Below are 24,817 nucleotides of genomic sequence, written 5' to 3' on the forward strand. Positions count from 1 at the left end.
AAATATAATAAAGTCAGAACCACTGGGAGCACTTTATCCACTCTATTATGACTGAGCTCAATAGCCTTGTGATTCCAAGCTTTGGAGTGATGGCTTTATGAGAACATCAAAAGCACTGAGCCTGACCAGCCCTCAAGGATACAGGCACGCTGCTCCTACAAGGAGCCACAAGCGGCTGCAGGCAGAATCCATTGGGAGCTTCCCAAAAGAGAACCCTTCCTGAATTATGAGCGGGCCCACACACGCTCACACTCAACTTCACAGTCCATTGCTTTCCCAGGAGCGGAGTCTGTGCTGTCTGCACCAAGGCAATATATCTCTTTATGGCCTGCCAGTGACTTTACAGAGAGATAAACAAAGCTTTTAAATCAAAAGGAGACGGAGCACAAGAAAAAGTTTGGCACCCCAGAACATGCACCGCTGTTTGTGCCTTAACCCTTCATGAAAACCAGGAAAGCGAGGGGTTTCTTATACAGCATCTGCCAATGGATGACCACAGGAAAAAAAGAGAAACCCAAGGGTGGAATTTTAGAGAATTGTCCTAAATTTTAATATTTATGTTAATATCTGAGTGAAGAGAAGGCCTGCATTGATTTAAAACAGTCTGAGGAATGGGTATGGCACTGAATTGAGCTGTAGGATAAGTGGTCTTAGTGTAGAACAGCTTGAATTTGCTATTAACCAAGGATGTGTAATAAATTTGCCTCATCTGTATTGACTCTAAATTTGAGGGGGCAAGGAGGAACATTGATTTTATGTGCACAGCACTGAGAATGAGGTTGTCACCAAGGTCAGAGTCTGTGGGGGTTCTGTTATGTAAGTAACACCAAAATTATTCCAACTCATAACTATTGTCCTGCTCTGTTTTTCAAGTGTGGAGCCTTTTGGACAGGCAATATCAAAGCTCCATCAGGGACTGGGTTTAATCATTTTAGAACTGAACAGAAAGTTGACATTTTCAAAGGAATGAAAACCCAGAGCTACTAGAAGTCAGAAAACATCAGGAGGACCCAAAGCATTCTGGTGGCTCATTTCTTGAAAACCTTCCTCATTTCCCTGCCCCACAACTGATTTCATGGGTCTGGACCACAGTTTGTAAGTTTGGTGTTTGGAGAGCATTTAAATCCATTAAACAACATCCCTCCCTCTTCATACAGAGAATCTGAACATTTCTTCACGTTTCTGCTGAAAGTAAATGTGCTTCAGGTTTCTCTTAATTCCTTCCTAGAGAACTTCTTCTGTCTGCAAAGACAAAAACTCCCCTTGTCTCCAAAGATGAACCAGCCCAAATGTGGCTCAGCAGCTTCTGCTGTACTGAAGTAAAGAGAAAGATTTCGGGGACAGATTTCACAGGACCAGGTCGTTCAACTTCAGGCAACAAGCCACCAACTTGTAACATGAATCAAAGTTACCTGTGTGAGCACAAACAGGCCATTTCTTCACCTTCAGCTCCCTGTTTGCAGCCAAAAAGTCTTCTGTTTACAAGAGAGGATATTTCCTAAGAAGGCAGGTGCTCTCACTAAAATTCTAGCCCATGTGAACCTATCTTATGTCCACCTTCCCAAGTCCCAGTCCAAGCCATGCTGCCACATTAAAAGGTTTGTTTCAGATCAGGTTCATCCCTAAGATGATTTGCAAAATTCAGAACTGGAATGGGAATGAAGCTGCAAATCCTTCCCCAACTACTTGGATGCTTGGAGCTTTCCCTCACTCCAACTACACAGCAGCTTCATTATTCCAAGCATCATTCCAACCCCACCAGGTTCAGGAAGACAATTACTGATTTTACCTATCAAAAAGCCCGAGGCCAGAACTCAGAACTCAGTAAAACAGACTTTCCCTCCTGGTCATGACCACAAAATCTCACCAGAGCAACCGCATCACCTCGGCACAAAAAGCTGCTTTTCAGTGTTTCTACCTATTTTCACAATTCTCTTCATGCCAAACTTGAAATGCATAAAATAAACTCCATATTCTTCTGATTTTTTTTTTTCCTTTTTGAATTATTATTTCTAGCATTTTGGGGTGGTTTCTTTCTCTGTGATCACAGCTGAACTTCCTACTGGCCCAGAGGGAGTACAGAGCAATAACTTTAAATGGCCTTGTAGATGCAGCCATGGCCTCAAGCCAGCACTAATTTTCAATCTTGTTATGCTGAAGAAAGAAGGTAAAGGAAAGAAAAAAAGGAAAAAAAAAAGGAAAAGAAGAATGCAAACCAGAAAAACCAGAAACATCCCTTAATGTTGGTGAGAATTGGAAAGTCCTGTTGGTGGTTTCAGTGACAGGTTAAAGTTTCTAATAAAAAAAACAAGAAGAAGAAGAAGAAGAATTTGGACTGTTTAAAATGAAAGTGCATATTTTTTTCCTTAGACACAGAACATCCTTGTGACATTCAGGTCTTTGCGTACTTCAGGCAGGATGGAATTTTACTGACCAAATAAAGCATCGTCACTACTTGAGTACAACAAACATTTGTAAAAACATATTAAACATGTCATAAATTAACTGAATTTGGGAGCTGCAAACACTCACTCGAACTTACAGCTCTTTGATTTCACCAGCATATCCAGATATGTGGATGCTCAAATTCATGCCTTAACTTGCACAAGCATTGGTTTTTTAACTCTTTTTGCATTTTCTGAGCTCCTCTGGGCCTGTTCAGTCTGTTCACCATCCCCTTCCCTGACAGTGAATGAAAATTAAACAGGGGACAAGGTAACATTCTGCAACACCTTCCCAAAACCTCTCACTTTCCAAACTCAGGCTTTTACCACACTGGGGGTTGAAAAATGCATTTATGGCAAGTGCTAGTCAAGACAAAGTAAAACTTTATATCACACAAGGAACAGACACAAATCAAAATAAAACTCCAAGAGGAATTTAGCAAGGAAGTCTGGAGTTACCCACAGAGACATTTGGCCAAGAGGATGGAGATGCTCTGGTAAAGAGCTCAGTGACTGCAGCCTCCGAGGTGCTCTGGCAGCACCATGGACTGGGCTCCTCTCCCTGCCAAAGGAGACGAGGGTCTGGAGCTCAAACTGCGGACTGGTGGAAAGGAGAAGCACCATTTCCTTCCAAACCAGTCTCCACCACTGTCAGGTCACAGTTTGCTCCTCCTGAGAGGATCCTGCACTGCACGAGATCCCACTGACCACAGTGACAGAACTAGAGGATGTTGGAAGTCTCCTTTGATTTTTCCCCACTGTGTTGCCTGCCCTCTACCTGCAGCACAACTCCAACCTTTCAGCCCAGGCACAGCCCAGATGGATCCAGCTTGCAGCCCTGCTCACCTTATGATCCATATTTCTGGGCATGAGTAGAATCACAGAATCATAAAGGTTTAAAAAAGACCTCCACAATCACCGAGTCCAACCTTTGATTGATCCCAGCCTTGTCACCCAGACCCAAGCACTGAGTGCCACGTCCCATCATTCCCTGAACACCTCCAGGGATGGTGACTCCACCACCTCCCTGAGCAGCCCCTTCCAATGCCTGACAACACTGTCAGTGAAAAAAAAATGTAAGGCTGAAGCAAAACAAGAGTTAAAGTTCAGCATAATACTGCAAATACAACAGAGAGTTAAATCTAGACTGAGGAGGTCTGGCAGGTAATTCAGATTTGGTCCAAAGGGAATTACACAAAGAAGCATAATATGCCCAAAGGTGTGAGGGAATGCAGAGTATAAAAATTAACAACTCATTCTACAATATCAAATGAGGGGCTAGGAAAAGAGATCCCCTGTTCTTGCACTTTGCTCGCCTTCTGTCCTGAGCTCAAGCTTTCCAAATCTGCTGGAGAGACTCTGACAATAAATGATGTTTTGGTTTGAGGTTGCATGTCTTGCCTCCCCTGGAAAAGGCAGCAAGCCACATTGTCTCCTTTTAATCTCAACAATTAGTCTTCCAGGCTGCCAGGCATTTTATTGCCTTAGGTGACACAAAGCTGAATCCAAGATTCCTAAATCAGGGCCTTCAGGTCCAAAGTTTAACTGCAGACGAAACGACCCATGTTAGAATCCCCAAAGGCTGCCACTAAAGCCAAGGAAATTACTGCTACTGCTTTCAGTTCAAAGTCTTCCTTGGACATCCCTGGTGAGGACTAGAAAGAAACCCAGAACAGCAAAGCAGTAAAATGTGGTCAGAAACAGCCATACCAGGAACTCCTTGGGACAGAGCTGATGGGACAATTAATGCTGGGTGACAAAGGGCTTCTTCATTGTCCATGGCACGCAAGCCATTCCAAGCCCTCAGCAGGAGAGCAATTTCCAGGCATCAAACTCCTATTGATTTCTCACTGATTTGAACTGGAATCAGAGCCCAGACAGCAGTCAAAGAGTCACTTGCACAATCCCTTAAGCTTTTAAGTGCATAAGGAACACTTAAAAACACGGTGACACAAATATCTCAGGTGCCCAGTTCCCTTCCCAAACTGCACTTGGTTTGTCTGCTTTCCTTTCTCTTATTTGACAGAGAACAACAACTAAAAATCTGGGCCAGGGTACCTAAACCTCCCCCCCCAGACACCTCTCTGCACACAGAGACCCCAGACCACGTGCAGGAGGACAGTGCAGAGGCAGCATTTCCCTTCTGTGGCAGCAGAGTCAAGGCCAGCTTGGACTTGGAACATGTGGCCCTAGGAGCAGATGTTGCCTCCTAATGTGCACATGCATCTTTTCCCTCCCAGTGCCGATTGCTCCTGTTGGTCTGATGCCAAAGATCCCCTCAGGAGACACACACCCCTCCCCTGTTTTTCACCTCCCTACACTGGGCTAAGCTGGGAGTAATTTTTATTTTTTTTTTTTTTTTAACATCATAATTGCCTGGGTACAATTGCAAGTAAATCCTGCTCAGTATGCCAAAATGAGCTGCAGGTTTAGAAAAAGAAATAAATAAGTAGAATCAAAACACCCAAACAACAAAAATAGTCATAATTTCTCAGCATTTTATATCAGCTGTGGGCCCATGCAGCAACTAAGGCAATTTGGTCAAAAAAACAGATGTTAACTGAGGAGACTCATCCTGCACTGCAGGTCCTTGGCAGTAATGAACAAGCTGTGCTAAGAGTCTTGTGCATCTAAATTGCCTTTAGAGGAAAATTATCCCTCAGAGTGAAGACTGGAAGATATTTGGGGCAGGGACTGACTCAATGGCTCTTTGTATAAGATGTGGATGTTGCATTAATTCCTAATTGCAAACAAACAAAAAAAAAATTGGTGTCAGAAAAAAAATCCCATTGTAGAGATTCTATGCAGGAGGGTTGGGGTTATGGAGGTGCCATTCCCAGCCCTGCCAAGCACCCTTTAAAAATCACTTGAACACTTTGTAAGAGGCTGTTTCTGTGGAGTGGAGTCTCATCAGATGGCCTCGCTTCACCACAAGGCCTGGGAGCTTTCTGCTTCCAAATGTGCTTTGAGGTCCCCAAATGAAGGTGCTCAGCGTGAACGAACAAGAAGATAAATTACTGCTCACCAGCTTTAACCTCCTGTTTGAAAACCAACACTGAGGAGCACAGGAGATGCTGCCACGTGAGAAAGAGTGAATGAGCAGAGCCACAACCACCACGAAGCCCAGTCCAACCAGAAGCTCACCTGATGGTGCTGGGGGAGACACCTCCACCTCTCTGTTTTTTTGGAAAGTGCCCTCACAGGTCTGTATTTTGCCAGGCTGATCCAAGGCCAGTCAGGAACATGGTAATTGCTCCTTTTATTTTTCATCTCTGCCCTACATCTCCTCCCTAACAACCTCGGCTACAGCCACACTCTATTTTTTTTCCCTTTACAATTGTTTCAATAGATTCTTTATGGTTTATGGGTTGGTTTTTGGTGGTGTTTCTACCCCCTCCCTTTAAACTGAAGCCTGAAATATGCTCTGAATTAAGAAAAAGCTCCATGTCACTGGGGATTGGACTGCTGCTGAACTGTTCCGTGTGTGAGTGTGTGTGTGTGCACACAACCTCCTGGCCAAAAATGCCTCAGGGGCTCTCCCTAACTGTTGGGGTCCTAAAAAGGGTCCATTTCTCCCGATTGGCCACCCTCCTAACTGGCTGGGGGGTGGGGGGAAGCTTTCTCCACCCCCACTAGCACCACACTCCCTCTATAGCACATCTGTCCAAGCTTGCTCACTGCTGGCCCTTCCCTTCCCCATATGCTACAGGCGTTTTTGGCCTGGCCGAGTCCTTAGTGCATTAAGCAGGAGGCCCCTGGTTCCAGAAATCTCCCCCACTTACAACATGTAGCAAGAATAAGTGATGTGTGCAGTGGTGGGGTGAGAAGGGATCAGCAAGGAGGAGGGGGGAAAAAAAGGTGTATGTGGGGAGGGGGAACATCTCTCCTGTTATCTTTATCCGAAAAGTAGTAAATTCACTGCAGGAAAGGAACACACAGCTTTGGGTTTTTAACCTCTTGTGTTCCCCAGGCAAAGCTTGAAGGTGGGATTTTAGAGAGTCTTGCTGCTTGTGAGCAGTGACTGAGAGATACAGAGATCTCCTTGGTCCACAGTCCCTGCCTCTAGTTAGGGTAGTTTATCCTGGGATGATGCAGCTGTGTAGCAAAACAACACATTTGAACACACACCACTACCCCCTCCAAACTAGAAACCTTCTGGATATCACTTAGTTTCGTCCCAGGTTTAAAACTGGGATTTGGGAACTGGTCAGTGCAGCTGGAAAATGTCCCACCTGGACTGTGCTGGTCCAGCCCTAGTGAGGGTCATGTGCTGGGGCAGCTGTGCAACCTCCCTCCAACCTACCATCAGGCCACCTAATGCTGCATCCCAGCTCCCAAGGCATGGAAAACAGCAATCCCAACGCTAAACACACATCAGAGCTGAGGACTCGGCCCTTGGTGCTTGGGCAGTTGATTCCTGCTGCTCAGACCCACAAACAGCATCATGTAGGGGAAGGCAGGGTGCTGGGAGGGCAGAAGAGCTGCCAACCTCCCCTTCTGCTCTCAAACTGTGCTTGGGGTGATCTCTTCCCAAAAAAACTTTACCTCCAATGTGCAGCTACCCAGCAACCTCAGAGTGCTGTGTCAGTATGGGCACAGGTATTTGGTGGTGGTGGAAGCCTTGCTGTGTCTCAGCTTCCCATAACTGCACAAGCTGGGCTTCCCAGAGGCCATGAGATCCCATGAGAAAGGCAATTTGGAGCGGGATAGCACCTGGCAGAGCCTCCCTGCCATGGAAGCACAGACCGGTCCCTGAGGAAACAGCAGAAGGTTGGAAGGGCAGAAATGTGTGTTTGTTTGCTCAACAACATCATGAAATTTTAAATGTTGACGGTTTGGGGTACTAGACCTTTTCCAGAGGCTGCTTCCATTGACTCAAAAGCTATGTACAACTGTTTACACTTTATGCCCCTTTCAGACACGTGCACGAAAAGCCAATATTATCCAATCACACTGAGATTCTTCTAGTCACAGTTCTAGAAAGAAAGAAAGAGGGAAGACAGGACTACATCCTAAATTATCCTGTTTCAGCAACGAGCTGTTCAGCAGCCTCAGGAAGTGTTTGCATCACTGCACCACTTTCACTCTCCACAGTTATCTCACAGTCAACTGTAAATAACAAATTAAGCCTTTTAAAAACATAAGCATGTAAATTACTAATCACAGCAACATGAAGGAGAAAAGCAAAACAAAGGTAGAGAAACATATGAAACCCACAACTGTCGAGGAAGACTGTGATTGTAGAGAACAACTGTTCCCAATTGTCTACTGTCCAAATAACCAGAAGTGAGACAGGCAGTTCTCACCAAACCTGAGGATATTTAGATTAAACAGCACCTGGCTTGGTTACACAAACTGGTGAGTTTATATAAAAGAGAATAACCTGCATGAGATCACTTACTCTGCCTTGTTCCTCTCCTACTGCAAGAAGAATAGAATTCACCTCGTAGTTGAATAAAACTTTCCATTATTACACAAATTTAGCTGCATCTACAGCATCATACCTCTGGAAAACGCAGGAGACAAACAACCAACACTCCATCTACCTGCCAGTTACTAATCTTCTGTTCAGCCTGATCTTTAAATGCACCTCCAAACTGAGACACACAAGCCAGCAGATAGCCAAAGCTGCAGCCTGGCCTGTTCCCTCACACACAGAGGGCAATCCAAATCCTCACAGATGACTAACTTGTTTTTAAAGACCTCCAAGGAAGCAGCTCCAGTAACCTCCTCACATGGCTTATTTTAGTACTGGAATAGCCTTGAAGCTAAGAAAGCTTTTTCTAATATCTAAACTAAATCCTCTCTGCTGAAAATCGTGCCAATTATTCTTCTCCTCGTCGCTGCTCTGAAGAACAATTCATCACCATTCTCTTTCTAGCAATGTTTTACAGATTGGGGGGAATGTTATCACGTCCTGTCAGTCTTCCCTTCCCTAGACTAAACAAATCCAATTCTTTCAATCTTTACTCATAGGTTGCATTTTCCAAAGCTCTTATCATTCCTATGGCTCTCCTTTAGTCCCTCTCCAATTTGTCAAGATTTTTCTTGAACTGCACAACCAAAGTGAGACGCAGCCAAGGCTGCACGAAGGTCGCCTGAAAAGTAAAACTCACCCCTTGTCTTTTATCCACAAGCCCCACTAAAACTCTCCCCTACCCGAGCTGTCTTTTCTGAGGCAGTTTTATGATGTTGTCTCGTATTCACTTTAGGATTTGCCATCACTCTGCCTTCTTAATTACGTTGATTTTTAAACACTTCTTCTCTTGCAAAGTCTTTTCTGTTTTCCATTCTATTCTGTACTTGTATGTCTTTCATTAACCATTATGGTTTGGTTTTAGCGCGTTTCAGGGTGCAAATTTCATGTAACCAGGTATAAAAATCATTCAGAGCCTTGCTTCTCTTTCCAAATCGCTGCCATCCCACCCAACGTGAACTCCGATCATTTTATTAACATGCACTTTGTATTTTCATGCAGGACAGTCATTAAAGTACTGAGCTCTTCCCACCCCAGGGCAGATCCCCGAGGGACTCCCTTTTCCACACCCTCCCACCTTGAAAGAAAATGATCTACAACTACTTTTTGACCCTTAATTTACAACTAATTATGCCCCCAAAATGTGGCAATTTGAAATGGAGCACATATCTCTGCTTTGACTGTGAGAATACCACGAATTCAAAGCCTCGCTAAAATACCAACAAACATCACATCTACTTCTTGTTTTTCATTTACCAGTTCATCTCCCCTGCACAGAAATCGTACTGGTTTGACATGATCTGCTCTTGACAAATCCGTATTTGCTGTTTCTTATTAACTTCTTATTCTCTGAGTGCTTGTAACAGCTAATTCTAGAAACTTTTTGGGTATTGAAGTCAGTTTTACTGTTCCATAATCCCCCTGGTTCTCATTTTCCCCCTATTTAAAAATAGACCTTGTGTTTACCCTTCCCTGGGCCTCTGGCTCTACCTTGGTCATCCTGAACTCGGAAAGATAATCTCTGATCGCTCTGGGATTGTTTCAGCTAAAGCCTGAAGTCCTCCAGGGTCGATTTCATCAGGTCCTGCTGAATTGCAGAACATCTAAATTATCTCAATTTTAGCCAGCATAGGCTTTTGCTATTCCAGATGATCCCCTTGTTAAAACTTACTGCATTATTATACAGCCACAATCAACCTTTATTTCGGAGAAGCAACCAAAAATGGCACTGAATACTTCGTTCTCTGTGTATCATTTGTTATTTCCTCTCCTTCTTTTTTAAGTAATGGACTAACTCTCCTAACTCTTGCTGGTTTTATATTTGCATTTATGTTTTTAAGGGGTTTTGACTCGGGGACTGATTTATGGGGGGTAAAGTAATGCAAGAGCAGGATGTGTATTATCTTGAAACTCAGATAGTGTGAGCAGATGAGTTTATGCATAAGTTTTGGCTTCAAAATTAACTCAAAGCCATTTAAATAAAAAAGACATTTCCCTAGAAATTAACAGAAGTCTAAATAATATAAATACATATGCAAAAGTTTCTGCTTTCCTTTAAGAAAGTTTATCACGCTGCTGTAACCAGTATACACAAGCCCATGTGTGTGTTTGCATCTCTGTGTGAGCTGATGACCCAAAGCATTTTGAAAAGCAAATTTATATGCTAATGTGCTCGATGTATAATTTCTCATCTAACTGACCAAATCATCTCCGAACACATTTTGTCCACAGATGTCACAGAAAGAAAAGGAAGATGACGACAGAAGTACACAGTGCACTTGGAAAGCAAAATAACTTAAAGTACTTTTCTTTTTTTTTTTTCCCAAGTGCAGCCATTAGCAAGAGATCTTGGAAACCCTGCGGGTTTTATGAAGTTTGATGAGCTCTTAATTAGAAATGGCTGAAATTTGAACTGAGGACTTCTGAAAGCCGTGTCTGGATGGAAGCAGAAGGCTTGTTTCTGCCTGGTTTCCTACTTTAAACAGACTTATGTGCAAATTTGGATAAACCTGGCTAAGAATGATGATGTCAAAGTGGTCTGGTAGCACAGGCCAAGTGTTTCTGATACAAATTGACTAAAAAGAATTTCTTCCCAAACTCACACCGAAATATGCTTTGATCAGAAAAGCAGGTAAGTGGTTCAAGAAGCAGGTTAAAGGCCCCAAGAAAGGAAAGAAGGATAAAGCTGGGTCAGAGGAGGCCAGGGGGAAAGCAGTGGAATTTGAGAAATGGAAAGAGTCAGGCAATCACAAAAGCTCTGAAAAGCATCTGGGAAAAAATCCCAGATTCTCAAAGCAAGAGAGGTGCCTCACTTTGGGGATCTTCAGCCTAAACTCTGAACTGGTGCAGATGGATGTTGCTGGAACGAAGGCAACGCAGACCCTGCTGGTTTCCAAGGCAGCTTTGCTAATTCCTTCAGACAAGCTGCATCCTAAGCATGAAAGAAATCATCCCTGCCTGTAGCAGGATGATGGAACATCTTCCCTCCATCATCCATCTCCTCTTTATTAACTCACAAACCCCAGATACAGCAACCAAGCTGCAGAGCCTCCAGAATCACTGAGCTTACAGGAGCTACTGAACGTGCTGCAGGAGCCCTGAGAAAGTTCCCTTATGGATCTGAGGATTCTTCCCTGTTTCCAAGCTGTACCTGAAATCAAGATAATCGTCTCTTGCATGTAGATCTTAAGTGGTCTCCTTTTCTTTGAGTTTCATGCTGCATTTGATTAACTCTGCAAAATGTTTTTGGATGTAATGGGTCTGGAACAACACACACAGAATAGATTATGATTATGCAGGGTGATCTCAACATGAGACAGATTAGCAGCTGTATTAGACAGCCAATCTATTTAATTCTTCTGCATTTCATTGTGCTTTAATTTAATTAAAATATTGTGGGGGTATTCCAGAGTCTTACTTGAAAATAGGATTTCTTTTTTATCTGAAAGATTAGCATTATTAAAGGGTGTTCCTGTCCCGGATGAAAGCCTTCACTATTTTTGGTTAAAACCTAACATTTTCAAGAAATTCTATCTCCTAAAAACTATACCTCTAATGAGGATGATTCTTGTTCTCCATCCTCAGCTGCAAACCCACAAAAACCTTAAAAATTCAAGGGTAAAGAATAGGAGAAAGTTAATGAAAGACGACTTAAAAACTTCACAGGCCTAGAACAGAGATATTGTTATTTCTGATGGGAATATTAATGAAAATTATTTGCTAGTTTCACACTGCCCTTTGGTGCTGAAGAGCTGCACTTGATGCTCTTCAGGGCCCTCCTTGTGTATGTTCTAAGCACCTTCACTTCTCCTGTCAAACACTGGGACACACGTGCCAACTGCAGCGTCTTTTTCCCAACAGAACATGTGATCCTAAGGGAAGGAATCTCAGATCAGTGTTCAAAGGATCATCTGAAAAGATCTTCTAGGGGCAACAGTGGCCTGTTCACCCTTTGGGTTCAGGGAAGTGCGATTTGGGTTAATGTGGAGAAAGCTGGGGGGGGAACCATGAGTTGCACGATGAGCAGAAGGGCTCTCCTATAGTTCTGGATTTCAACCTTTGACTTCAGCAAACTGAAGATAAGTATCAGCAGCTGGGCCCTGAGTAAATCACAGTCACAGAGCCTGTGTAAATACTGAGGTTTCTGAACGGTGAGCTCATGCCAAAGAGTTTTGTGCCGGGAAGGGGGGCAGGACCGCCCCGTGTTTGGGAGAGGAACTCCTGCTTCGGAACGGGGACATGTCCGAGCAGGCCCGAGCTGAAATCCAAACAGAAATTTCTGCCTTCTTAGCCTGGCCCCTCTGTTTAAATTGGAGTGATGACATCAGAGGAAATGAAGGATCAGGGACAGGGAGAGGGGGGGAGCCTGCAGAGCCCGAGCCCTGCTCGCTGATCAAACACCTCGGCTCTCACTTCTGGCAAGGAATTCAGTCCCCGTGTTCAGCCCGTGGCCGGAACAGAAAAGTGATTTGATTAATGTGCAGAGACAGCCACGTGAGGGGAGGGATGGGGAGAAAAAGATGAGGAACTGTGCTCTGGAGGCTCGGGATTAATTAAGGACTACTCTCCAATGGAATAACCACCTACAGAACTGCATTCCAATTACAAGGCCTCCCGGAACAATTTTAGCATCTCCCGCCTGTGCTCCCGGAGTTTTCCACATTAAGGCAGCAAAAGCTCCTTGCTCCCTGTCATTGCTGTCCCAGGGTGTTGGGACAGCTCCTCAAAGCCTTCCATGGGGATCACAGAGCAGGGGAAGAGAGCACACCTGAGGTGACCATCCCAGGGTTTATATGGAAACAGGGTGGTTACAGTCACTGGAAACCAAAAATCAAGCTCCCAGTAAAAAATCACTGGGAACTGGGGCATTGGTCTAGGCATCCATAAATGTGTCCTCTGCACCTTATGGAAGGCTTGTGTGCTACAAGGTAAAGCCACATTATATGAACTGTGGGTTTATTACTTTTTTCTGCATTCTGAAGGATCCTTGTAACTCAGTATGTGTGGGTACAACCCTACACCTGGCTGGAACTGCTCTCTGAAATCCAGAGGCATCCATATGAGAGCAGGGTGTCCCAAATGGATTTTGTTTCAGGTCTTCCCTGGCCCTAATGTCAAAAAAACCCCTATTCAATTGTTTAATTTCATAGAATCTTATTTTACAAGAGTTTCCAGCATCTCCTGTGATCATGGTAGAATTGAGCTTTACCTGTCTTGTAACATTTATTCTGCTATCTTGCAACGTGCTGGGTATTACAATGTGAGGGGAACTAAGCCAGCTCCTTTTTTTCCTCTTTATTTTTTAATTTATCTTTTGTTTCTGATATGAAGACAACAGACAAAATATGCTTTGGGGGACTGCAAGACAAGTCCAACCCTTTCATGCAGAACAGAGCTCCTGAGAAAGTTGCTCTGGCCCCAAAAGGTCGCTTTTTGTGCCACATTATTTTAACTCAAGAGCTTTATCCTAATTGTTTTGATCAGCAACAACATCTTATGTTTTGCCATTTTATGGATATTATGTAAAGTAAAAGGACAATGAAGTAAAATGGATTTTGTCAAAGCCACCAAACCATTACAAAAGAAGATTCATTGCATAATGGATGCCCTTTTCCCCACAGGGAAAGAAAAATACCCTGGCTTCAGCTTAATTTTTTTGTTTTGCCTGTTTGATATCTGATGCCTACCAGAAGGATTTGTAAAGAAACCTAAGGCATTTAGACTCCAATTTAACGGGATTTAAGCACTTACTTCTGTTGGAAATGCTTGAAAACAATATGCTAAAGACCAAATGAACTATTGAGTTTTAATCACCTTCAAACTCTGATACCTTCAACAATAACAAGTTGAAAAACAGCAGAAAATTAGGGGGCTGGAGGTAACAAAATGCAGTCCGTGCCCTGACTTTCCAAAATATTTCAGGCTATTTATTCTCAATAATGTCAACTGGGGCTGCAATTGCTAAAGACTTCTGAAAGTCAGCTGTCAGTTTTTAAAGTGTTTTGTGGTGGTTTTTTCCCCCCAATAATAGCAGATGGTTTGGAGACACAATGGCTCTAAGTGCTCACTTGAGGAACCTGAAAATTCCAGAAGTAGGAGATTTTAAAGCCGACAGATAAGATTTGAGGCTATTCCACAAAGCTGAGAAAAGGCAAAAAGATCAGGAGGAGATAGTGAAAGAGAAAATATGAACAGGCTTTCTCAAAAGAACCAGGGCTCTGTGGCAGTAACAGGGGAATAACAGAACCTGCTTGGTGCCTGACTCGGCTCCTCCTGCCCTTACTCCTGTTGAGCAGCAGCATTGGTTTCACTCAAATCAATCAGGCTGCCTCTGGAGTCGGCTGTTATTTAATTTCACTGAAGGGAAAGGGCAGAATCAAGCCAGTAAATACTATCACGTTTATAGATATGTTTTGTTATGTTACATGAGAAATAGTAGCGTGGGACTGCTGGGAGTTTTCAGGCTGATAAAGCTGTTATCGCATTTCTATTTTTCACTGGGGAGCTGCAGCACCAAGAGATCAAGGTCAAGTTTAGTAGACAAAGAGCTTTAGGGGTATTTTACATAATGAAGAACTTTAGGCGTGTGTTCAAGTGTTTATCTAAAGCAGAGTCTTTACAAATGGGCTAAGACAACACAGATCAGGCAAAGTCCACAGCAGTGAGCCCCAAGTAGCTGCTCAAGGCTGTAATTGCAAAACCAGAAAGCTTTTGCAGTGATAGCTCTATTAATGTCATCATCATCTTGTCCCTAAAAAACATTTCTGCCCCTTATAGCCCATCTAGCAAAGGAAAACAAGGAGACACGAGCTCCAAGTTCCTCTCCATTTCTTAGCTAAATACAGCCTCTTAGTTCATCAAGAGCATCACACTGTCCTAAGCCTCTCATTTAACAAGACATGAGTTTTACCTGAAGTGCTTCAGCGACTCTCTTAGACAAGTCTGAAGCTCTTGAGACTAGTATTAAATGCACTAGGTGTTTCTTCTGCATTACTCAGATCCTTCAAAAAGTCAGGGGGAGAAATGAATATGTATTCTATATGTCAGCTGGTTATATCAGAGCCTGTCTGTGTCTAATTATGGAAAACAATCTGCCTATGTGAAGTTAACGGGGAAAGCTCTAAACAGATGTTGATTAAAGAGTGCCTCAGTAGAGTACTTTTTGAGAGGTCATTTTGCTGAGTTTAGATTGAGATGGATGAAGGTGAGGTATTTGGCAGCGAATTGCATCTTTGAAGTGAGTGACGAGCTCGGGTTTTGGGATGGAAGCACAGAGGTTGCGGTGACATTCACCCGCAGGGAAGGCAAGTGGGATATTAGGAGAATGAACAAACTAATTTGTGTGAGCAAAAAAAAACCCCTCTCTGAAGTCAGTTATTGAATTTACTTTAAAGGTGCATGTGAACGTAAAGGTGAGTTTGGGTCGTGTGACAGAAATTTAATGGACCTTTTTCTGGAAATAATGGTATAAAGAGGATATTCAGTTCCCAGTCAAAGTCTGAAACAATGAGCCTTTAATTCAGATTTAATTCTTCCTTACCTTGAAAAACATTAGGGTCAATACATTCCGTCAACACTTCTTCACAGCCCTGAAGGTACTATCAAAGCTCAGACAGCTTACCAAGAAGAGGGATGACTTTTTGGTACCCTTAAAACACTGAAAATAAAGCATGGTGTCACCCTAAACAATCTGCAGAGGAAGGGCCCAACCCTTCGGTGCTGGAAAATGATGGAACTGCTGGGCAGAGGATTTGGCTCATGTATCCAAGACTTCGTGGAGATGATGCCTGAGATGGAACAAAGGAAATGCCAGAAGTTCCCCTCTCTCAAGTGATGCTGGAACTCCACATGACTATCCCAGCAGATTTATTACTTCTCTGAAAACATCCTCCTGTGCTTTATACCTCCTTGTGGAATAGCCACCATTTACTGGTAGCCAGAAGCCATTAGGGGGAGATGGTCCTTTCTCCTTCCCTTTGATTTCAACAAACAAAAATCCAATGTACAACAAAGAGCTGGGCAGAGGAACTCCACTGAATGTCTGCCTGGAAGTGAAACCCGCAGTAGGTTATTGCTTGGAAGCGAGAGCAGAGGTTGAAAAGCAAATGCACTTGGGTCCAGGGCAGAGCACTACTAAAATAATTCCTGACAGCCTGTGCCAAAGCACTGAAGTCAACAGACTTGGCTAATCCACCCTGATAAATGCAACAGTTACAAAAATAAATATCTTCAGAAAGCAGCTGGGAACTGGCCAACACGAACAATCAGACAGAACCCGACACACCTAAACCCTGGAACGGGAGATGGGAAAAATTACCTTTCCAGTGACATTTCTGTCGGGAATGGACAGTCCCTGCTCGCCACCAGCCATGGACACCTCACTTGGGAGCAGCCTATTTCTCATCCAAAGGACTATTAGTGGGTACCAGCTGTACAGCCATGGTTTATTTCCATGAGTTCCTTTATCCAAACAACCACCAGCTCTAAAATAGACCCAGTATTCAAACTGTTCCTTAGGACCTTCTGCCTGCTTTGCTGCTTGTTTGGGGTTGTCGTCACCTCATCACTTACAGAACAATTTGAGGTGACTTTTGAAGCCAAGGCAACAACACTGGAAATAACGTGACGCCCATATTTACTAGTTCTGCTGGATTGTTTCATGCAGAATGGAGAATGAAAATATAACTTTACTATTTTCTGGCAGCTAATCTTACTTTTTTGGCAATTCAACTTTCTTCAAAGCATATTTCACTGAGTACAGTTGCTGTGGAGAGAAGTATATAAAGGAGAAGAATGAAATAGATAATGTATTTAAGAACTATCTTCCGCTTTGGCCTGCTTCCCATGGAGTCTCTCCACCTAATTTATATGGTACTGTGAATCTCCAAGAAGTCAATGGACCTCTTTGCAACTTCCAGAAGAAGCCAGGAAAGAAAGCTGCAAGTACTTGTAAGGAAATCCTTGACTTTCCAACAGCTTTTTATGCAGTGGCTTAATGTCTAGACTCTTTCTTGGAATGAAGGCTCTGGATAATTTTCCTTTTTTCCCCCCAAGTACTGCCCTGCATGACAAGCCAGCCTCTCTCAAACTGCACTCAGTGCTTTCACTAAACTTCTACCTCGCTTTTAAACTTTAGAAAGGGATTCTATTACAAAAAGATGTATACAAGGAAAGCCAAAAGGGTATTTTAATCACCATTGGTTTTAAAGAATTCTGACTAATTCTGCATTGAACAAACTTTCAGAATATCACTGTTCAGTACCTGATCACCATCTCCCAACTGGGCTGTCATTTCATGAATTATTTTATATTTTCACACAATATTAAGCTGTAACTCTCCACACAGGATTACTAATCTCAGATTCATTCCACTTTAGACCTTGCACATGGATTCAGTTCCACAGACAACCTTCTGTTGACATCAGTATCAGTCCATCACCAGCCTCACTGCACTCCTGCTAACACAGAGCTTTAGCTCTGCTGCTGCACTGGTTCTGCAGCTCCATCTTTATCCTTTACAGAGAGTGTCAATTCACTACAGTTTTCCTTGGCCTTCACTCTTTCCCTGAGTGCTGACAACTCCTGCTTTCATATTTCAGACAAGCACCCACTGCAGTACAATTCAACCCCAGACCCAGGGCAGGCTGATTGTGACCAACAGTTATGTGACCATCAGCACATCCAGTTTGCTCCCACCCTGACCCTTAACTCCAAGTATGAAACCAGGATACATGGGTGTGATAGTAGGAGGAAACACCACTTCTCAATAATGTCCATTTACAGAAGAAGCCCAAAAAAAGTCATCCCACCACAGATTCCAACTCACATCTCCATAACTTCAGCAATGCCACCCCATCATGTCACTTCTACACACACAGATCCCTTATCCTGTCTCTAGTGTGGGTCCCATCAGAAGAACCAAGTCCTGTAAAGCAGATTTATAGACACTGGTAATCATAATGTCACTGTGCAGCAGGAGCTTCTGGTGATTTAACAACCAGAGGCTCCAAACTATTCTTTATTTTTCATGGTTTTCAAGTTTAAAGAGTAGAACAAAGTCATGGTGGCAATGGCAGAACATTGCCTGTCAGGCAGCCCTAAATCTGGGATGCATTACTGATTGGAGACAGACTATTTATCAATTCATACTGGAGGTTCACAGAGTTGTTGTCTATTAATTCAGGGAGTTGTTGGTCTGAACTTGAAGGAGCGTGGGATCATCTGGAGAATGGCTTCTGTGACTGAGGCACAGATGAAAATGAGAGGCTTAAATTCAGACAAAATGTGGTCAGGTTTGCTGGAGGTGCACATACTTTGGCAGTGCTGCTTTATTCTCCCTGGTTTGTGACTCCAGCAGCAAAACTTTGCAGAGGTTTTTCAGACATTGCCTCCCTTTAGTCACAGATCCTTATCTTGGGTATTAACACTGAAACGGGATAATCGAGTTAAGAAAGGCCAGCTCAAGTTATCTCCTGCCCATGATGCACTCCATCAGATGAGCCAGAGTGACAGGACAGAACCCTGGAATACATCATGCATTATGGATCATTCCTTGGATCTCAGGCACTGCATTCTGACATCACTTCTTCACAGGAGGCATGAGACAGCCACTAATATATGCATGTCTTAGCACAGTGTGTAATGCAGCGAAGTCCTGACCTTGTTCAAAGTTACTAAGTGCTATTAATATATATAATGGAAATAAATATTAGCCTTGCTTTGCAGACCCAAGCAACCTGAGGCAACAAGGCCCCCAGGTGATTTGTCAGGACCGACAGGGAGCCAGGTATCCTGACAATTCCTTTTACTCTAAGCACCTGACAAAGTCCATTCCCATCCATCCTAGCACTCCTGGGGGGGGGGGGAATCACCTCTAAAAATGTTCCTGCTTTATCAGCAAAAAGAGGGTGATAACAAAAACAGCTCAGGTCAGACAAAAGCTAATTGAAGCACATGGGCTTGTGCAGATCCATAGAAACCTGGCCTTAAAATAGCCCAGCAAGATCGGGATGAATTTTCCTCGAGCTCTGATAAGGAAGCTGCAGTTGGTGGTGAGGCTTGAAATGATCCACATTAAAGCTTTTCCTGGCGGGTCAGGCACCAGCCTCACACTTTGTGAAAGGAAAATGTGACCCAGTGCACCGAAAGCAGCGGTGGCAAAGGCTGAGGGATGCCCTCAGAACAGTCCACACCTTCCTCAGGGCGGGCAGCAGAGCAGGAGCTGCTGATCTCCTCTCTCTGGTGACCCACAACTCAAGGAAAGGGAATGGAGCTGAAGAAGAAATTCAGATTAGACATGAGGGAAATATTCTTCACTGAGAGGGTGGTCAATCGTTGGAACAAGCTGCCTCAACACTAAGCCTGTCAGAGTTCAAGGAGCATCTGGATGATGGCCTTACCTGAAGGGAGCCACAAGAAAGATGGAGACTATTGACAAGGGCCTGGAGTGACAGGACAGGGGGGAATGGCTTCAAATTGAGAGTAGGTTTAGATTAGAGATTAGGAAGAAACTATTCCCTGTGAGGGTGGGGAGGCCCTGGCACAGGGAGAAGCTGTGGCTGTCCCATCCCTGGAAGTGTCCAAGGCCAGGTTGGATGGGGCTTGGAGCAACCTGGGCTAGTAGAAGGTGTCCCTGCCCATGGCAGGGAGGTGGAACAAGAACATCTCTAACCCAAACCATTGTATGATTCTGTGATTAGTGTCAGACCATCCTGCAAAGAGCAGGGAGTTGGACTCAATGATCTTTATGAGTCCCTTCCAACTCCAGCTATTCCATGATTCTTATATGAGACAGCTGCCTAAACTTTCTGCTGGATAGTCTGAGTCCTACCACACTCTTGCCTCGAGCCAGCCTGAAATACGTGTATGAGATCATGGGTATGGAGGTGCTACTGATGCTGCACTGAAGTGACCTTCTCTAGAACCTTCAATAGAAATGGAAAACACCAAAGGTGAGCAGATGAAAATGTGACACACTGCCTGGAGAGAGAACAGGCTGTCTCAGTGCTAGGGAGGGGAATGCTGCCTGGCAGTAAGCAATAGGCAGCATCCATTAAGCAGGAGCTCGTTGGACACAGATCTGGGGGATAAGTTTTCAGTGTGACATTGAATTCTTCAGACACTGTAGTAGGCTTAGCTTCTTTAGAGGAAATTTGCTCAGAGGAATATAAGCCATTTCCAAGCATGAACAGAGTACATTAAAGCACTGACTCAGGCTTTGATTCAGAAAAGCACTTAAGCACCCTTCTTGTAAAGGGATACTTTCTGCTCTCGGACCTTGGAAAGGGAGGTGGATTGTGGTCTCTCTGGCTCAACGCCACATATCAGAGCATAAAATAAACCTCCAACTAATGCAATTAAGGAAGAATCTTTCACAGTGGACATATTTAATCCATTACTGCCCACTGCAGCAGTTCTTGCACCTAGAACTGCTCATGGCCAGGAGCACACACTGATTAGACAGAGGAATGACCCATTTTGATAAAAGCGTTGTCTGAAATATTTAAAGGAAACCACCACCCTCTCTTGCTTTGCACTGTGAATCTCAAAGTGGTGACTTGGCTCTGTGGCTGTGATAGTTTTGCATGATAAAAGTAGTTTTTTATAATGTGACACACACAAAAATGGAGCTTCCATGGACAGAGGAGCTTCTTGGCAACAAGATCAACGGGTAACAAAGCCAGAGGACTGTGGAATTTTTTTCCATGAGAGAAGAGGTGTGGGAGAGAGGAGCAGAGGTAGAAAAAGGTTGACTTCATAAAAAATGTTTGATCCAGAAGAGGAAAAAGCAGCAAACTGGGCCGGGGGGGGAGGTGGGGGGGAGAGGGAAACACAAAGCCACTCTTATTTCATAGCTGGCTGAACTTTGGGGGAAAAAAATAATAAGAATCTCACCAAAATTTACTTTTTAAGAATCATGTCAAAACTTCAAAATTCGAAAGAAAACCTTGTGAGTGCCATCATCTTTACTATGAAAACATCAATGGTATTGATAGCAAAGCTTCTAAATCACAGACTCATTCAACTCTCAAGCAAAATTCATTTGTAATTCCACAGCATTTTATTTTGTGATGCACTCCTAAGTGTTCAGTGGTGCATTTTGCAATAATAATAAACTAAAAGCAACATGAGATGTGTGCTGTAACTTGGCTGTTAAATCTTTCCTTGAAAGCACTACGATCTTGCCAGAATACTTGGTGAGAGATGTCAGGGTTGCAAATTGACACAAAGAATGAACCAGGTCCTGTTATATGCTACAGACTTTTCTTTTAGCAGTTCCTGTCATGAATTATCTTCCAAGCCCCTTGTAGATATTTTTACTATAAATATTATTATTGACATCAATGTTCTTATTGCAGGACACACGGTTTTAGTTCAAATCCAGTTCGAATCTGATCGTCACTGGTGCCACAGACACAACCTCCTTAAGTCTTTATCCCTTCAAACTGTGATGTAGGCACAGCAACAACCCAAGAAAATAAAATTAACAAGGTAGGAAAATTTTTTTCCTTTCAGATGAGAAAACTGATCTCCAGTGTCACAGCCAGGGTTACACGAGGAGTTAAGAGCAGAATTAGTTATTCCTGTTCCAGTGTCTTAATGATGCAATCATCCTTCCTTGCCAGTGAGCTCTCCTCGTAATTACAGTGTACAGTGACGCATGTTCTGAGAGGAGAGACAAGCACAGAGCTGAGATCAGGGTAAGTGGGCTCTCAATAACTGCATCAGCTCTCTCCAAGTCCCTGCACCCAGGGACGCTCTCACAGAGTGTGACCAGGGCGGCTGGGGATGAACAACATCCCCCAAAAGAGATTTATTTGCAGCCTAATTCAGTTTCTTTCTGTAGTTCCCAAGGAAAAGGGGTTTCAAAAGAGTAAGGAAGGCAGTGTAGCACTGCTGCAAAGTCAACTGATGCTTTTCCATGGAAAAGAAGAACTTCATATTTAACAGTGTCCAGGTAAAGGCACAGACTGAGCTCGCTCAGGTGTCACCAGAGCCGATCCCTCTCTGCCTTGTTTCATATCTTCATATCAGCCTCGTGTGACCAAAATTCCTTTTGGCCCTGGCTGCACAAGGAGGACAATCTGGCTTTGAGCTCCTGAGAATCCATGCCCTGTTTTTTAAGTTTGCATGGAAAGAGACAACAGTGCAGCCAAAAGCGACGTGCTGTCCTACCAACATGGGGATCCTCTCACACCAGTCAGACACTCCTGGGCACAACCCACCTGCTGGTGAGAAGTGTCAGCTTAACACACCCTCCAAAGTCATGAACCCTGGCAAACCTTCCTGTCTGCATCGACTTTGAGCCTCCTGAAATACTTGGCAAAATTATTAGCACTTATCTTTTAGATGTTGGTTAGACAGTATCCTCACTCCCTTCCATCCCCACCTTCCAGGACCATGGGCTGCAGGTAACAGCACCAGCTTTCACCCTTCCTGGCCTTGTTGATGTTTTCTTTATCTGCTAGACACAGATCTCCTTGCAATTTAAATTTACAGCTTCTTGACCTATTCTTCTTCAAAGGTAACACATTTTTTCTTGCATGCACAGGCCTTTTATGCATTTGAAGACTTGTCATATCCTCTCTCTCTCTCTCCTATTCTTAGATAAAACAAATGTAGCTTTTCAGGATTTCCTCAGCAATCATACATTGTGTTTGACCACCCTGTTGACTCCTAACCCAGATTAACTGAGGAAATGGGATAGGAAACCATTCACAGCTTTGCCACATTATTAAGGACTTCTCTTTTAAGGGCAATGAATGTCTTTGCTGCCACTCTGGCTCCTGCCAAAGCTCTCTGCAGAACGGTTTCTTTCTAATTGAACTTTTAATAAACTCTTCACATTTCTGACTTGGTCCCCTGATCATTAATGGCCATTTATCTACTTCTGTAAGCCCAATGAACAAAAATTCATTGAAACTTCTTGATTTGCCCAAAATGAGATATTACTGCTATAATATATAGACACCATAATAAAGGCTGAGCCAAGTTGTATTAATGCTATAGAAGTTCATGGAAAGGAGAGCTCCTTACTAAAAGATTAAACTAAGTCAGAAAACACAGGAGATTTAAATATCATCATCACTCCAATTTAACAGGTGAAGAACAATATAGAAGTGGAACATTTAAAAGGCTCCTAAGCAGTCAGAGCAACAGGTAAGTTCCTAATTGGATCCTGGCCTTAACGAGTTGCTTTTGAGATCTACTCAGCCTCAGATCAACCCTTCGGCCACACTCCATCCAATCCTTTAGTTTCAAGGGGAAAAGTTTGCTTCATTCTTCATGAAAACAGCTCCATTTTCAAAGCCCAAAGAGGCTGTGAAGGCCATAAACTCAGTGAAGACTGCACTGATGATAGGAACACTCTGCTGAAGCAATGAAAGGTAGGAAAATCACCTTGTGAAAGGCTGAACTAAGATCATGCCCCTTATGTCAAAGAAAACTCTCTCAGTTTATCTGCCAATTTTTATATCCCATTTCCCTGGGCTTCCTGAAGCCCAGCAAAGCCAGCCCTGAGTTTCATTATTTATTTGGGATGCTGTGTGTCACAGTGACACATTGAGAAACTGGCATCTGCAATTTTCACATGTCAGAAAGACTGTAACTTGAACTGACAAAATAAATTGCTGTTCACACACTCCCACTGACTTTGTTATGTCCCTGAAGCCCTGGGCCTATTTTTTCAATTAAGATCCCCCCTTCTTCCATCCCCCCTCTTCCTACTGCAAAAGCACAATGAGTGGCTGGCAGGAGGGAACGTGCCTTCCACAGCTGGCAGTGGTTGACTGGGAAAGGCAGTGGCATTGCTGATACAGAGAGCAAATCGTTCTCCTCAGCTTTTCAGGAAAAGACACACGTCCTTCCTCCATCAATTCGTGCCACCAAACACTTCAGAGCTCAGCGTGCCAAAGACAACAGGGCTGTGTCAGGTTTGCTGTAGCCTTTGGGCTCATGAACAGAGTGGAGCAGTTCTACCAGCACAGAGCAATTCTCAGTTAAAACCAGTGGAAAATTTCCTAATCGGGGGATTAAATTAATTTCCTGATCACAGGAATGTCAGAGATCTGACTGAGTTCAGGGGGAAACTCCACTCATCTCCCCAGGAGTGGTGGGCAATAAAACCTCACATGTGGGACATCCATTGCATGGTCCAGCATGGGGAAATAATCTTAAATATTCTTAAAGACCTGAGAGCCTTCTAAGCTTGGCTCACTGGAGGCTCAACATGAACAGTTCCCATCTCTCCTTTGCCTGATTTCCCATTAGTGAGCCTGAGCCACAACCTCACTTCCAGCTCCTACCTTCATTCCTCCTTGTCCCGTCACAGTGGGCGTGGAAAACATTCCCTTCTCTGCAGCAGCACAAGCCAAACAAAGCAAGGAGCAACTATTTCAAGCAACAGAACTTGCAAGGCTCACCAACCAACTTTCTGACTCCTGTGACACCTCGACTGAGCCCCTGACTTGGATTCCATACTGTGTTCTCCACTTGGTAAAATCCACCACACACTCCTGGGTGCTACAGAAGGAAAACATGTTTTGTTTAATGGTCCAGGTTGACCCAAGTTGTTCCCTCATTTTGTAATCCTTTCCACTTATTTTGAGCTGAATTTGGAGCAACAAAACCACATGTGGCTTGCGTGACATTTAATTGCAAGTACTTCACACACTCCTAAATTCCTTCCTTTCGTGTGCAGCGCTACAGATTTAGGCAAGGACACGTTGGGGAAGGTCAGTGGGAGGGGAGGGAGGGAAGAGAAAACCTTCTAGTGCATTGGTCATTCCAGAAAGAGCCTTGCTCACCACAAGAGCAAGTCATGTGTATGAACAATTCTGTATTCCCATGGGCAGAGCTGTGAGGGTGAACTTGGCTGTCCACTGACCAGGCAGTCATC

This window comes from Pipra filicauda, unplaced genomic scaffold, assembly GCF_003945595.2.
Source record: "Pipra filicauda isolate LSUMZ 115617 unplaced genomic scaffold, ASM394559v2 scaffold510_size705862_pilon, whole genome shotgun sequence".
Taxonomy (NCBI): domain Eukaryota; kingdom Metazoa; phylum Chordata; class Aves; order Passeriformes; family Pipridae; genus Pipra; species Pipra filicauda.